Source organism: Triticum aestivum, chromosome 7B (genome assembly GCF_018294505.1).
Source record: "Triticum aestivum cultivar Chinese Spring chromosome 7B, IWGSC CS RefSeq v2.1, whole genome shotgun sequence".
Taxonomy (NCBI): Eukaryota; Viridiplantae; Streptophyta; class Magnoliopsida; order Poales; family Poaceae; genus Triticum; species Triticum aestivum.
In genome coordinates, this window is record NC_057813.1 from 691120384 (window position 1) to 691135505 (window position 15122).

The 15122-nt window shown below is 48.7% G+C and overlaps 1 pseudogene; it reads right to left on the bottom strand.

Annotated features, from left to right (window-relative positions):
• Positions 1–1228: 1228 nt before the first annotated feature.
• LOC123158485 (L-type lectin-domain containing receptor kinase IX.1-like) overlaps positions 1229–15122 on the bottom strand; it is a 64366-nt pseudogene continuing 50472 nt past the window's right edge.

A 15122-nucleotide genomic window follows, 5' to 3' on the forward strand; every position in this document is an offset into this window, starting at 1 on the left:
AGGAAGGTCACGACACCGGAGCACCGTCACCGCCTGATCCCAAGATCAAGGTTTTCCTTGAAGCAACACGATGGGCGACGAGAGCCGTGACGATGCCTTCAAGAGGGAGACGAAAATTGTCGCCGCCGGTCTGCCCAAAGACAAAAGAGGTTTCACCCCGGCCACCGCTCACCATCACCGGCATATGGTACGAACGTCACACCCCGGCCACCACGCCGCCCATACAGCGATGGCCACCGGGCAGCACCTGAGCCATGGGCTCTGCCCACGTGCCCACGCTACCACCATGTGCCCAGCCGGCCGGAGTGGAGGAGGGAAAGGCCACCGGCGGTTGTCGTCCAAACCGCAACCACCTCACCATTTCTCGGACCGGGTCCGCGCCACCTGCTTTGGATGCCGAAGCAAGAATGATCGTGCAAGCCATCCGCTACAAGATGTTGCAGCGACAAAAATATTAGTTGAAGGTGGTGGACAAGGAGGAGATGGTGCGGCGGAGAACGAGGCGGAGGTTGCCTATGCAGCGGCGATGATACCTTGAGCGTGCAAGCTCGGATCGCAGGTCCGATAGGACAGAAAGCCTGATTTGATTTAAATTTCAAATTGCCATTTAGCATTTATTAGCAGACATATATAGGACAACATTGGATGGACTCACACATCAGTATCCGTGGAATAGTTCCCCATGTCCATGGACGAATGCGAGAGCCAATTTGCGTGTCATCGCCGAAGATGCCCTTACTAGACTGTGCCACCATTCATGAGGTCGAGGGATCGAATCCCTCTTCACTTATTCTTTTGGGCAGCGAGCGCGTAGAATAAAAATGACGGGAGGGATACAACAGGGAGGGAAAAGAAAATAAAAGGAACATGGGCAGACGGTGACCTGTAGCGGAAGTTCGGTCGTTCGGAAGTTGGCTTTTTCGTTAATGAATACTAGTATTAATTAAATCTTAACTGAAAAAAAATACTATTTTTTTAAAATTGTTTGGATTGCTTATCACATGTGTCACGTGGTTGAAAAAAAATACTATAGGCACTCTTTTTTAACACAGTTTAATCGTACATGCTCACATACACGCACATATACTCATATCTACAAAGAGGCTACATCCATACCGACACATAAACCCCCCAATATACAATAAAAAAATTAATGGAGCAAAAACATCATCCAAATAGACCGAACATCATTCCAGCGAAACAATGCATACTGGACGTAACAAGGAAATTAATCAAGAATTACAAATCTGGATGAATCAACTACGTAGCTTGATCCTTGGAATGACGTAGCAGCGCGGTCGAGGACGACTCGGAAGAAACAGTGGTGTTGCCGGTGCTGACCGAAGAAGAGCGAACACAACCGGAGCCTGCGCTGTCAACGGAGAAAGACCCGTACGACGCAAGATCCTGTGCGGCCCTGTACATGTGCCGTGGGAGCGCCGGCAGCCTCGCCTCGTCGGACTGCAGGACGTGCATGGCCTGCGCCACGGATGGCCGCTCGCTCCGGTCCGGGTGCGCGCACCAGAGCCCGACGACGAGTACCCGCTCCATCCATCGCTCGTCCGTCTCGTCGCCCTTCAGCCGCTCGTCGGCCGCGTCAAGGATCGCGTCCCTCCCGTACAGGTTCCACACCCAGCTGAGCAGCGTGAAGGATCTCTCAGCGGTCTCGATTACCGGCCGACGGCCGGAGGCGATCTCCAGGAGGACGACGCCAAAGCTGTACACGTCGGACTCAGTGCCGGGCCGGCGTGTGTTGACGAACTCCGGGTCAATGTACCCCACGGTGCCGAACACGGCCTTGGTGGTGTGCATTAACCCGGCGCCGTGGTCGATCAGCCGGGCCAACCCGAAGTCCCCGAGCTTGGTGCTGAGCGATGAGTCAAGCATGATATTGCTGGGCTTGATGTCGCCATGGACGACGCACTGCTCCCACTCTCCGTGGAGGTAGCGCAACGCGGATCCCAAGCCGAGTATGATGTTGTACCTCTGTGGCCATGTCAGATAGCTGCCGTCGTTGCTGTAGAGGTGCCTGTCTAGGCTGCCCTCCGTGACTAGCTCGTAGACAAGCAGGAGCCCCTTGCGGCTGTCGCACCAACCCAGCAACTGAACAAGGTTGCGATGCTTCAGTCTGCTGATGATCCTCACCTCTGCTTCAAACTCCTTCCTCCCCTGGGACGATGAATCTGCAGACAGCACCTTCACCGCCACCGCACGAGGGTCTTGGTCACCACCGATGCCACTTGCGAGTGTGAGTGTGAGATGACCCCGGTAAACGTTCCCGAAGCCGCCTCGCCCAAGCTTCTCATCCTCCGCGAAATTGCTCGTTGCGACGACAAGCTCGTGGTACATGTACCGTCTGGGGCCGTCGGCAGCCACACCTCTCTCGAGATCAGCTCTGTCGATGCACTCTTCTTCGCTGTCCTCGTTTGCTCTTGCTTTGTTGTGTCGCCGCCAACCCAGTACCACCACCGCACAGACAGAGAAAAAAAGCAGAGGAACTAGGACAGATGCTAAAATTGGTACCAACCTTTTGTTGTTGTTGTTGCTGCTGGTTGGAATTGGTACCAGAGTGGAGGTGAATGACCATGACAGTATCTGGTGCAGCTCAACATACCGGGCAGTCGCTGCGGAGAAGCCAACAGCGACCTCCTCCGGTAAGTATTCTCTCAGATCGACGGTTGCATTGACCTGGTACAGGGCATCGCCGATGACGAGATCGACGGCCAGCATCTTGGAATCATTGTGGTACTTCACCGTGGCTTCCATAAGATGGAGCGACGTGAGGTTCTTTCCCGGCGAGGTCGTCGTGTCTGTGAACGCCGTTGAGTTGAGGGAGTTGACGTCAATGCCGACATGGTTCCCGTTGTTGTCACATTCCACATTGTAAGCAGTGTCGAACTCCACCGCAACTATCCGGCTGTCGCCTGTTCCGTTAGTGTACCTGGGGAGGAGGCCGAGGCCGCCCCCCTTGCTGTATTCCGGGATCTTGGAAGGGAAATGCCCGAGGAAGAAGGTCATCCCATCGCCTGTATTCGGGAGGCTTTCCGGAGTGATTCGAAAGGAGAAGGTGGTGGTGAAGCTGGCCATCTCGCCGGTGGCGCTGCTCCATAGCGGCACCTTCTGCGCGTACCATGCCCGGCCGGCGCTGTACTGAATATCTGGGTCACGTGTAATATTTGTGAGCTCGAGGGTTGACGTATTGGCGAATGCATCGCTGGCGATGGCGATCGACGAAAAGGCCATGGGGTCGGAGAAGTTGAGGTTGAAGGAGAGCGAGAAGGCCCAGCGCGGCGCATAGAAGAGGCATAGCAGCAACACCAGGAAGACTAGGGTGGTAGGAGTAGGACGATGGCTAGAGCCCATCGTTGTGTTTGGTGTTTGGTAGTACTACTATTTGGGAAGGAGGAAGCATGAGCACTATAAATAGGGCCGGGGAGGGGGAGATCTGTAAGCTCGTCGACATTTCGCACCAGCGGACCCGCCGCCGGTCGACTCCACGAGACCCGTAAGGCCCGCTTGGAAGAATGGGAGCCGCGTGAGTTCTCCCAACTGTATCATGAGAAGTGGCTTCTCTGAACTGGAAATAAGCAAGTGAGGAAGTTTTTAACGAATGCAGGGTCAAAATTTGATAAAAGTTTGAGGGATCTGCTAGATATAGCATTTAAGCACTCAAAACGTAAAGTTCTCCCACAAAAGTAAATTTTGAGAGACCTTCTAGTTCTAGAGTGCTCTAACGCAAGAAACCACCCAGAATATTCAGAGTAGAACGGTCAATCACGCGCATATATTTTAGAAATATCCGTAAGACGGCCGGACTCGGTCCGGAAACGCCGAACCAAGCGAGGCTAAGTGTAGAAATATTGCAAGTCGTGGGGCCAGGAATGGTCAAATTAATTTGGAGTATATTAAAGGGAGGCTGCTCAGTTGTGATCATTCGCGGAACTCTGCTTGCGGTACGGGTCAAAAGGAAATGGCTCACGCACGTGATAGTTTTTCATTCAAAAAATGATAAAGGCTGTAGTACTAGTATGTTAATAGAATAAGCCCTTACAAGAATATGTAATTGCACGTGAGTCCATTGCGAAATCTGCACCATCTTCCTTCTGCCTCCACAAGCGGCATGTCGTGAGCAAAGCTCGTTGCCGCTTGACGGCCTTTGTCTTTATCGGAGCGACTTTGTTGAAACTCAACAGCTTGTAGAAGTAGAGGTTAAGAAATTTTCAATGTAGACCAGAAGATGTCTTTGACCGCCGATAGTTGAGGTTCACCCAAGGACAGAGCTGCCATGTAGGCGTTGGGCGATTTGACCCCAGTGAAATTATGAAATCCTTCCGTAACTTACTATTGATTTATAGAAGATGGCCCCACTGCCATGGATATGACCCCAACAAGCTTTTTCTTTTCTGGCTTCATCCCCGGGTCTGCCTACCCTGGTGGCTGATAGCCTCGCAGATTGCCAAGCTCGATGACCCAACTATTACTTCGGAGTTGGAGGGCAGGGGAACCGACGTGAATCTACAGGACAAACACATGGACTGGCTAGATTCGGTGTTGTCAGCCCCGCGCAGTGAGCTGCGCACGCCTCCGACTCGGGGAGCTGCGACCAGAGAGGCATCGGGACTTGCACCCATGGTCGGTTGGGAGGAGCAGGGGCCGAAGGTGATGAACACCACCGATCACCCCGCCGCCTTATCGGGGAGGGCGCATGCAGCGACGGGCAGACGCGGTCGTGCACAGAGCTAGAGCTGCCCCATTGGGCCACCGATATAGGGCATGTACATCAAGCTTCCAGACAGTACGTGGAACCGAGAGTACCGTTAGGCTGGCGAACGTGGCCAGAAGTAATAGAACGGATGTTGCACAAGGAAGTTACCTAGGTTCGGGCCCTCTCGGTGAGGGTAATACCCTACGTACGTCCTGCTTCTCATCTGTAGTCAAGATAGAGTGCCTCGTGCGAGGGATTACAATGGTGATGATGTAAACTACAAGATTATGTTTCTACGCATGTAGATAAGAATGGCTACACGTAGCCCCACCGTATATAGATGACAGGGGCTAGGGTTTTAGAGAGGGTATACCAGATCTTGCTTTCCGCCATCTTAACTAGCACGCCAAGATGATCTCTAGATGTATATCTGGGCCACCAACCTCCCTTCTACCGTTGAGTCCTAGCCAGGCCTCCTAGGCCCTATGGTAGGCCTGTTGTCAAACTCCCCGCCAGGAGGACACCCACGGTCTGTTGCGCCGTCAGTAGCCCCCGAGCGTGTCTGACATTGGAGTATCTTGATCTTCGAGAACCCAGGCAGGCTCCTCATGTTCTTGTCGACTATTCTGGCTTGCCTTCGTGAGCCTGACTTTAAAGGGTTTTCCGGCATGCGTGCTGTGTGGCTTTCCGAACGATATCGTTGTAGATCAAGAATGACTAGCGGGGCTCCCAGGATTCGGGTCTCCCATCACACTTCGGGCTGCGTCGAGATTTCGGGGCATGAGGTTGTTCGCGGGGCTTGTGTGCCTTCTTTTGTCTTGAAACACTGTTGCATGGGCTTTTGGGAAACGTAGTAGAAAACAAAAAATCCACCCTATGATCAACCAAGAGCAATATGAAGATGAATATAAGGTTTGGATTAATGATCTTTATCGACTCCGAAGTGCAGCGGAAGTAGGCGAGTCAGTGTATATCGTATTTGGTGTCCCTCGAACTGTAGATGAACGATCCCGTGAACCACTCACAAAAGATCCCTCGACAGAAGACCGAAAGCATGACCTCTCTACTTGGTTGCAAGCGCACAGTCTTCATGATTAGGTAGCGCTTTGCCGTCCAGAGCTAATCTTCACTGGAGAATTAGAGGGAGGAGATTAGAACCACATTGGGCTTCTAAGCCATGGAATGACATCACCATGGACTTTATAGAGGGCTTGCCTATGTCGGAGGGCATGAATGTCATACTGGTAATGGTGGACCGTTTGACTAAATATGCACACTTCATGCCTCTCCGACACCCTTATACTTCTCCATTGTGGTGAAGCTTTTTCTTAATCAAGTGGTGAAATTGCATGGCATTCCAGAAACGATAGTTTCTGATCGAGATCATATTTTCATAAGTAATTTTTGGAGACCACTAATTCAGGCTGTGGGCCCCAAGCTCAATTACAGTACTGCTAATCATCCAGCCACTGATGGGCATAGTGAACGCGTCAACCAATGTTTGGAGCAGTACTTGCGTTGTGCTGTTCATGATTGCCCAGGAAAATGGCGCCAATGGCTTCCAATGGCCGAATTCTGGTATAATTCCTACCACCATGCTTCCATTAAATGCTCCCCTTTCAAGGCGTTGTATGAAATGGATCCCAATTTTGGTGCACTGCCTCACCTATATGTGGATCAAGCTTCCGCTGCCCATAATGTTGCTGCTGAGCGCCAACAAGTTACTAACATGCTCAAAGAAAATTTGCTCAAGGCACAAAATAGGATGAAGTCTTATGCTGATCGGGGTCGGGCAGACCGGTCATTTTGTGTTGGTGACACTGTTTTGTTGAAACTACAACCCTATGCACAGTTCTTCAGTTGCAAATCGACCTTACCCAAACATGGCTTTCAAATTTTTTGGCCCGTTCAACGTGCTGGAACGAATAGGTGAGGTCGCCTACAAATTCGAGATGCCTGCAGCTAGTGCCATTCACCAAATTATAGGTGAGGTGGCCTACAATTATAGGTGAGATCGTCGTATGGTCAAGAAAGGTAATGCTGCAACTGTGCAAATTTTGGTTCAATGGTCATCTCTCTTCCAGTGGAATGTGCTACTTGGGAAGATTTCTATGTACTCAAGAATCATTTTCCCAATGCTGCAATCTGGGATGAGCCTCCAACACAAGGGGGGGGGGGCAATTGTCACAACCCCACCAACTACGTGTGTGTCTGACAGGCAGGTCCCAGACACGGCTGGGACCGTGACGGAAAGGTAGGCATGCATTGGTTTTGTGTTGCGTGTGTTGACCGGACATACCGACTGTAAGCGTGTGGATATAAACTCCTTGTAGCCTTTTGGGCAAATTATCAAATTAATGAATGAAATTGAGCTGCCCAAGCTCCTTCGTTCTCGGTCAAGTGCTACTTTCCCCTTTGTTCCTCTTGTGATCTTTCTAGCTCTGGCTAGGGACATCACAGTAGGAGATGGGGTAGGGGCAGGAGGAGATGACGAGGAGGAGGGGATGTGGAGGTGGTGTTGGAAATATGCCCTAGAGGCAATAATAAAATGGTTATTATTATATTTCTTTGTTCATGATAATTGTCTATTGTTCATTCTATAATGGTATTATCCGGAAATCGTAATACATGTGTGAATACATAGACCACAACAAGTCCCTAGTGAGCCTCTAGTTGACTAGCTCGTTGATCAACAGATAGTCATGGTTTCCTGACTATGGACATTGGATGTCATTGATAACGGGATCACATCATTAGGAGAATGATGTGATGGACAAGACCCAATCCTAAGCATAGCACAAAGATCGTGTAGTTCGTTTAGCTAGAGCTTTTCCAAATGTCAAGTATCATTTCCTTAGACCATGAGATTGTGCAACTCCCGGATACCGTAGGAGTGCTTTGGGTGTGCCAAACGTCACAACGTAACCGGGTGCCTATAAAGGTGCACTACTGGTATCTCCGAAAGTGTCTGTTGGGTTGGCACGAATCGAGACTGGGATTTGTCACTCCGTATGACGGAGAGGTATCTCTGGGCCCACTCGGTAATGCATCATCATAATGAGCTCAATGTGACCAAGTGTCTGGTCACAGGATCATGCATGATGGTACGAGTAAAGTGACTTGCCGGTAATGAGATTGAACGAGGTATTGGGATACCGACGATCGAGTCTCGGGCAAGTAACGTACCGATTGACAAAGGGAATTGTATACGGGATTGATTGAATCCTCGACATCATGGTTCATCCGATGAGATCATCGAGGAGCATGTGGGAGCCAACATGGGTATCCAGACCCCGCTGTTGGTTATTGACCGGAGAGGCGTCTCGGTCATGTTTGCATGTCTCCCGAACCCGTAGGGTCTACACACTTAAGGTTCGGTGACGCTAGGGTTGTAGAGATATGAGTATGCAGTAACCCGAAAGTTGTTCGGAGTCCCGGATGAGATCCCGGACGTCACAAGGAGTTCCGGAATGGTCCGGAGGTGAAGAATTATATATAGGAAGTGCAGTTTTGGCCATCGGGAAAGTTTCGGGGGTCACCGGTATTGTACCGGGACCACCAGAAGGGTCCCGGGGGTCCACCGGGTGGGGCCACCTATCCCGGAGGGCCCCATGGGCTGAAGTGGGGTGGGGAACCAGCCCCTGCTGGGCTGGTGCACCCCCCCCCCCTTGGGCCCCCCTGCACCTAGGGTTGGAAACCCTAGGGGTGGGGGCGCCTCCACTTGCCTTGGGGGGCAAGCCACCCCCTTGGCCGCCGCCCCCCCTTGGATATCCCATCTCCTAGGGCCAGCGCCCCCCAGGGGGCCTATATAAAGAGGGGGTAGGGAGGGCAGCCGCACCCAAGTCCCTGGCGCCTCCCTCTCCCCACGCACCACCTCTCCCTCTCGCAGAAGCTTGGCGAAGCCCTGCCGTGATTGTTGCTGCATCCACCACCACACCGTCGTGCCGCTGGATCTTCATCAACCTCTCCTTGCCCCTTGCTGGATCAAGAAGGAGGAGACGTCTTCCCAACCGTACGTGTGTTGAACGCGGAGGTGTCGTCCGTTCGGCGCTAGGATCTCCGGTGATTTTGATCACGACGAGTACGACTCCCTCAACCCCGTTCTCTTGAATGCTTCCGCAAGCGATCTACAAGGGTATGTAGATGCACTCCTCTCTCTCGTTGCTAGATGACTCCACAGATTGATCTTGGTGAAGCGTAGAAATTTTTTATTTTCTGCAACGTTCCCCAACAGTGGCATCATGAGGTAGGTCTATGCGTAGTTACTATGCACGAGTAGAACACAAAGCAGTTGTGGGCGTAGATGTTGTCAATTTTCTTGCCACTACTAGTCTTATCTTGCTTCGGCGGCATCGTGGGATGAAGCGGCCCGGACCAACCTTACACGTACGCTTACGTGAGACAGGTTCCACCGACTGACATGCACTAGTTGCATAAGGTGGCTAGCGGGTGTCTGTCTCTCCCACTTTAGTTGGAGCGGATTCGATGAAAAGGGTCCTTATAAAGGGTAAATAGAAATTGGCATATCACGTTGTGGTTTTACGTAGGTAAGAAACGTTCTTGCTAGAAACCTATAGAAGCCACGTAAAAACTTGCAACAACAATTAGAGGACGTCTAACTTGTTTTTGCAGCAAGTGCTTTGTGATGTGATATGGCCAAAGGATGTGATGAATGATATATGTGATGTATGAGATGATCATGTTCTTGTAATAGGAATCACGACTTGCATGTTGATGAGTATGACAACCGGCAGGAGCCATAGGAGTTGTCTTTATTTTTTGTATGACCTGCGTGTCATTGAAGAACGCCATGTAAATTACTTTACTTTATTGCTAAACGCGTTAGCCATAGAAGTAGAAGTAGTCGTTGGCGTGACAACTTCATGAAGACACGATGATGGAGATCATGATGATGGGGATCATGGTGTCATGCCGGTGACGAAGATGATCATGGCGCCCCGAAGATGGAGATCAAAGGAGCAATATGATATTGGCCATATCATGTCACTGTTTGATTGCATGTGATGTTTATCATGTTTTACATCTTATTTGCTTAGAACGACGGTAGCTTAAATAAGATGATCCCTCGAAATAATTTCAAGAAAGGTGTTCCCCCTAACTGTTCACCGTTGCGAAGGCTCGTTGTTTCGAAGCACCACGTGTTGATCGGGAGTGATAGATCCTAACATCCGAATACAACGGGTGTAAGCTAGATTTACACACGCAATACACTTAGGTTGACCTGACGAGCCTAGCATGTACAGACATGGCCTCGGAACACGGAAGACCGAAAGGTCGATCAACATGAACAAGTTCACCAATGTTAACTAGTCCGTCTCACGTGATGATCGGACACGGCCTAGTTGACTCGGATCATGTTTCACTTAGATGACTAGAGGGATGTCTGTCTAAGTGGGAGTTCATTGAATAATTTGATTAGATGAACTTAATTATCATGAACTTAGTCTAAAAACCTTTGCAAAATGTCTTGTAGATCAAATGGCCAACGCTCATGTCCACCTCAACTTCAACGCGTTCCTAGAGAAAACCAAGCTGAAAGATGATGGCAGAAACTATACGGACTGGGTCCGGAACCTGAGGATCATCCTCATAGCTGCCAAGAAAGACTATGTCCTAGAAGCACCGCTAGGTGAAGCACCCATCCCAGAGAACCAAGACGTTATGAACGCTTGGCAGTCTCGTGCTGATGATTACTCCCTCGTTCAGTGCGGCATGCTTTACAGCTTAGAACTGGGGCTCCAAAAGCGTTTTGAGAAACAGGGAGCATATGAGATGTTCGAAGAGCTGAAAATGGTTTTCCAAGCTCATGCCCGGGTCGAGAGATATGAAGTCTCCGACGAGTTCTTCAGCTGTAAGATGGAGGAAAATAGTTCTGTCAGTGAGCACATACTCAAGATGTCTAGGTTGCACAACCGCTTGACTCAGCTGGGAGTTAATCTCCCGGATGACACGGTTATTGACAGAATCCTTCAGTCGCTCCCACCGAGCTACAAGAGCTTTGTGATGAACTTCAATATGCAGGGGATGGAAAAGACCATTCCTGAGGTATATTCAATGCTGAAATCAGCAGAGGTAGAGATCAAAAAGGAACATCAAGTATTGATGGTGAATAAAACCACTAAGTTCAAGAAAGGCAAGGGTAAGAAGAGCTTCAAGAAGGACGGCAAGGGAGTTGCCGCGCCCGGTAAGCCAGTTGCCGGGAAGAAGTCAAACAATGGACCCAAGCCTGAGACTGAGTGCTTTTATTGCAAGGGAAGTGGTCACTGGAAGCGGAACTGCCCCAAGTACTTAGCGGACAAAAAGGCTGGCAAAACCAAAGGTATCCGTGATATACATGTAATTGATGTGTACCTTACCAGTGCTCGTAGTAGCTCCTGGGTATTTGATACCGGTGCGGTTGCTCATATTTGTAACTCAAAGCAGGAGCTGCGGAATAAGCGGAGACAGGCGAAGGACGAGGTGACGATGCGCGTCGGGAATGGTTCCAAGGTCGATGTGATCGCCGTCGGCACGCTACCTCTACATTTACCTACGGGATTAGTTTTAAACCTCAATAATTGTTATTTAGTGCCAGCTTTGAGCATGAACATTGTATCAGGATATCGTTTAATTCGAGATGGCTACTCATTTAAATCCGAGAATAATGGTTGTTCTATTTATATGAGAGATATGTTTTATGGTCATGCCCCACTGGTGAATGGTTTATTATTAATGAATCTCGAGCGTAATGTTACAGATTTTCATAGTGTGAATACCAAAAGATGTAAAGTTGATAACGATAGTCCCACATGCTTGTGGCATTGCCGCCTTGGTCACATTGGTGTCAAGCGCATGACGAAACTCCATGTGGATGGACTTTTAGAGTCTCTAGATTATGAATCGTTTGACACATGCGAACCATGCCTCATGAGCAAAATGACCAAGACTCCGTTCTCCGGAACAATGGAGCGAGCAACCAACTTATTGGAAATCATACATACTGATGTGTGCGGTCCAATGAGCGTTGAGGCTCGCGGAGGATATCGTTATGTTCTCACTCTCACTGATGACTTGAGTAGATATGGGTATGTCTACTTGATGAAACACAAGTCTGGGACCTTTGAAAAGTTCAAGGAATTTCAGAATGAGGTAGAGAATCAACGTGACCGAAAGATAAAGTTCTTACGATCAGATCGTGGGGGAGAATATTTAAGTCACGAATTTGGTACGCACTTAAGGACATGTGGAATAATTTCACAACTCACGCCGCCTGGAACACCTCAGCCTAACGGTGTGTCCGAACGTCGTAATCGCACTCTATTGGATATTGTGCAATCTATGATGTCACTTATCGATTTACCGCTATCATTTTGGGGATACGCTCTAGAGACAGCTACATTCACTTTAGATAGGGCACTGTCTAAATCGGTTGAGACGACACCGTATGAATTATGGTTTGGGAAGAAACCTAAGCTGTCGTTTCTAAAAGTTTGGGGATGCGATGCTTATGTCAAGAAACTTCAACCTGAAAAGCTCGAACCCAAGTCGAAAAAATGAGTCTTCATAGGATACCCCAAGGAAACCATTGGGTATACCTTCTACTTAAGATCCGAGGGAAAGATCTTTGTTGCCAAGAACGGGTCCTTTCTGGAGAAAGAGTTTCTCTCGAGATAAGTAAGTGGGAGGAAAGTGGAACTTGATGAAGTACTTCCTCTTGAACCGATAAGTAGCGCAACTCAGGAAGATGTTATAGTGGTGCCTGCACCAACAAGAGAGGAAACTAATGATGATGATCAAGGTACTTCGGATCAAGTTACTACTGAACTTCGTAGGTCCATGAGGACATGTTCCACACCAGAGTGGTATGGTAACCCTGTCCTGGAAATCATGTTGTTAGACAACGGTGAACCTTCGAACTATGAAGAAGCAATGGCGGGCCCAGATTCCAACAAATGGCTTGAAGCCATGCAATCCGAGATAGGATCCATGTACGAAAACAAAGTATGGACTTTGACAGACTTGCCCGATGATCGGCGAGCGATAGAAAACAAATGGATCTTTAAGAAGAAGACGGACGCGGATGGTAATGTTACCATCTATAAAGCTCGACTTGTCGGTAAGGGTTATCGACAAGTTCAAGGGATTGACTACGATGAGACATTCTCTCCCGTAGCGAAGCTGAAGTCCGTCTGAATCATGTTAGCAATTGCCGCATACTATGATTATGAGATATGGCAAATGGACGTCAAAACGGCATTCCTTAACGGCCTTCTTAAGGAAGAACTGTATATGATGCAGCCGGAAGGTTTTGTCGACCCTAAGAATGCTAACAAGGTATGCAAGCTCCAGCGCTCAATCTATGGGCTGGTGCAAGCATCTCGGAGTTGGAACATTCGCTTTAATGAAATGATCAAAGTGTTTGGGTTTATGCAGACTTATGGAGAAGCCTGCATTTACAAGAAAGTGAGTGGGAGCTCTGTAGCATTTCTCATATTATATGTGTATGACATACTTTTGATGGGAAATGATATAGAACTTTTGGACAACATTAAGGCCTACTTGAATAAGTGTTTTTCAATGAAGGACCTTGGAGAAGCTGCTTACAAATTAGGCATCAAGATCTATAGAGATAGATCAAGACGCATCATAGGTCTTTCACAAAGCACATACCTTGATAAGATATTGAAGAAGTTCAATATGGATCAGTCCAAGAAGGGGTTCTTGCCTGTGTAGCAAGGTGTGAAATTGAGCTCGGCTCAATGTCCGACCACGGCAGAAGATAGAGAAAAGATGAGTGTCGTCCCCTATGCCTCAGCCATAGGGTCTATCATGTATGCCATGACCTGTACCAGACCTGATATAAACCTTGCCGTAAGTTTGGTAGGAAGGTACCAAAGTAATCCCGGCATGGAACACTGGACAGCGCTCAAGAACATCCTTAAGTAGCTGAAAAGGACTAAGGATATGTTTCTCGTGAAGGAAATATGCTCTAGAGGCAATAATAAACTTATTATTTATTTCCTTATATCATGATAAATGTTTATTATTCATGCTAGAATTGTATTAACCGAAAACATAATACATGTGTGAATACATAGACAAACAGAGTGTCACTAGTATGCCTCTACTTGACTAGCTCGTTAATCGAAGATGGTTATGTTTCCTAACCATAGACATGAGTTGTCATTTGATTAACGGGATCACATCATTAGGAGAATGATGTGATTGACTTGACCCATTCCGTTAGCTTAGCACTTGATCGTTTAGTATGTTGCTATTGCTTTCTTCATGACTTATACATGTTCCTATGACTATGAGATTATGCAACTCCCGTTTACCGGAGGAACACTTTGTGTGCTACCAAACGTCACAACGTAACTGGGTGATTATAAAGGAGCTCTACAGGTGTCTCCGAAGGTGCATGTTGGGTTGGCGTATTTCGAGATTAGGATTTGTCACTCCGATTGTCGGAGAGGTATCTCTGGGCCCTCTCGGTAATGCACATCACTATAAGCCTTGCAAGCAATGTAGCTAATGAGTTAGTTACAGAATGATGCATTATGTAACAAGTAAAGAGACTTGCTGATAACGAGATTGAACTAGGTATTGGATACCGACGATCGAATCTCGGGCAAGTAACATACCGATGACAAAGGGAACAACGTATGTTGTTATGCGGTCTGACCGATAAAGATCTTCGTAGAATATGTGGGAGCCAATATGAGCATCCAGGTTCCGCTATTGGTTATTGACCGGAAACGTGTTTCGGTCATGTCTACATTGTTCTCGAACCCGTAGGGTCCGCACGCTTAAGGTTTCGATGACAGTTATATTATGAGTTTACATGTTTTGATGTACCAAAGGAGTTCGGAGTCCCAGATGAGATCGGGGACATGACGAGGAGTCTCGAAATGGTCGAGACGTAAAGATTCATATATTGGATGATATGGTTAGGCCAAGGGGTCAAGCCCATGAGGCTTTAGGTCGGTGCAAAAGGAGTTTTGCGGAGGCCATGAGGCCAAACGCCAGAGACCCTGGCATCTGGCCCTGGGCCAGACGCCAAGGTATGTGGCGTTTGTCCTGGAGTCCGAGTGGGACTCTTGCCTTTCGGGCAAACCCGACTTTGAGGAGGCTTTTGCTCCAAGTTTCGACCCCGGGGCTCAACATATAAATAGAAGGGGAGGGCTAGCACCAAAGACACAACAATTGATCCCTTAGATCTCTTAGCCGTGTGAGGTGCCCCCCTCCACCGTAGTCCACCTCGATAATATCATAGCGGTGCTTAGGCGAAGCCCTGTGACGGTAGAACATCAAGATCGTCACCACGCCGTCGTGCTGACGGAACTCTCCCTCGACACTCGGCTAGATCGGAGTTCGACGGACGTCATCGAGCTGAACATGTGCTAGAACTCAGAGG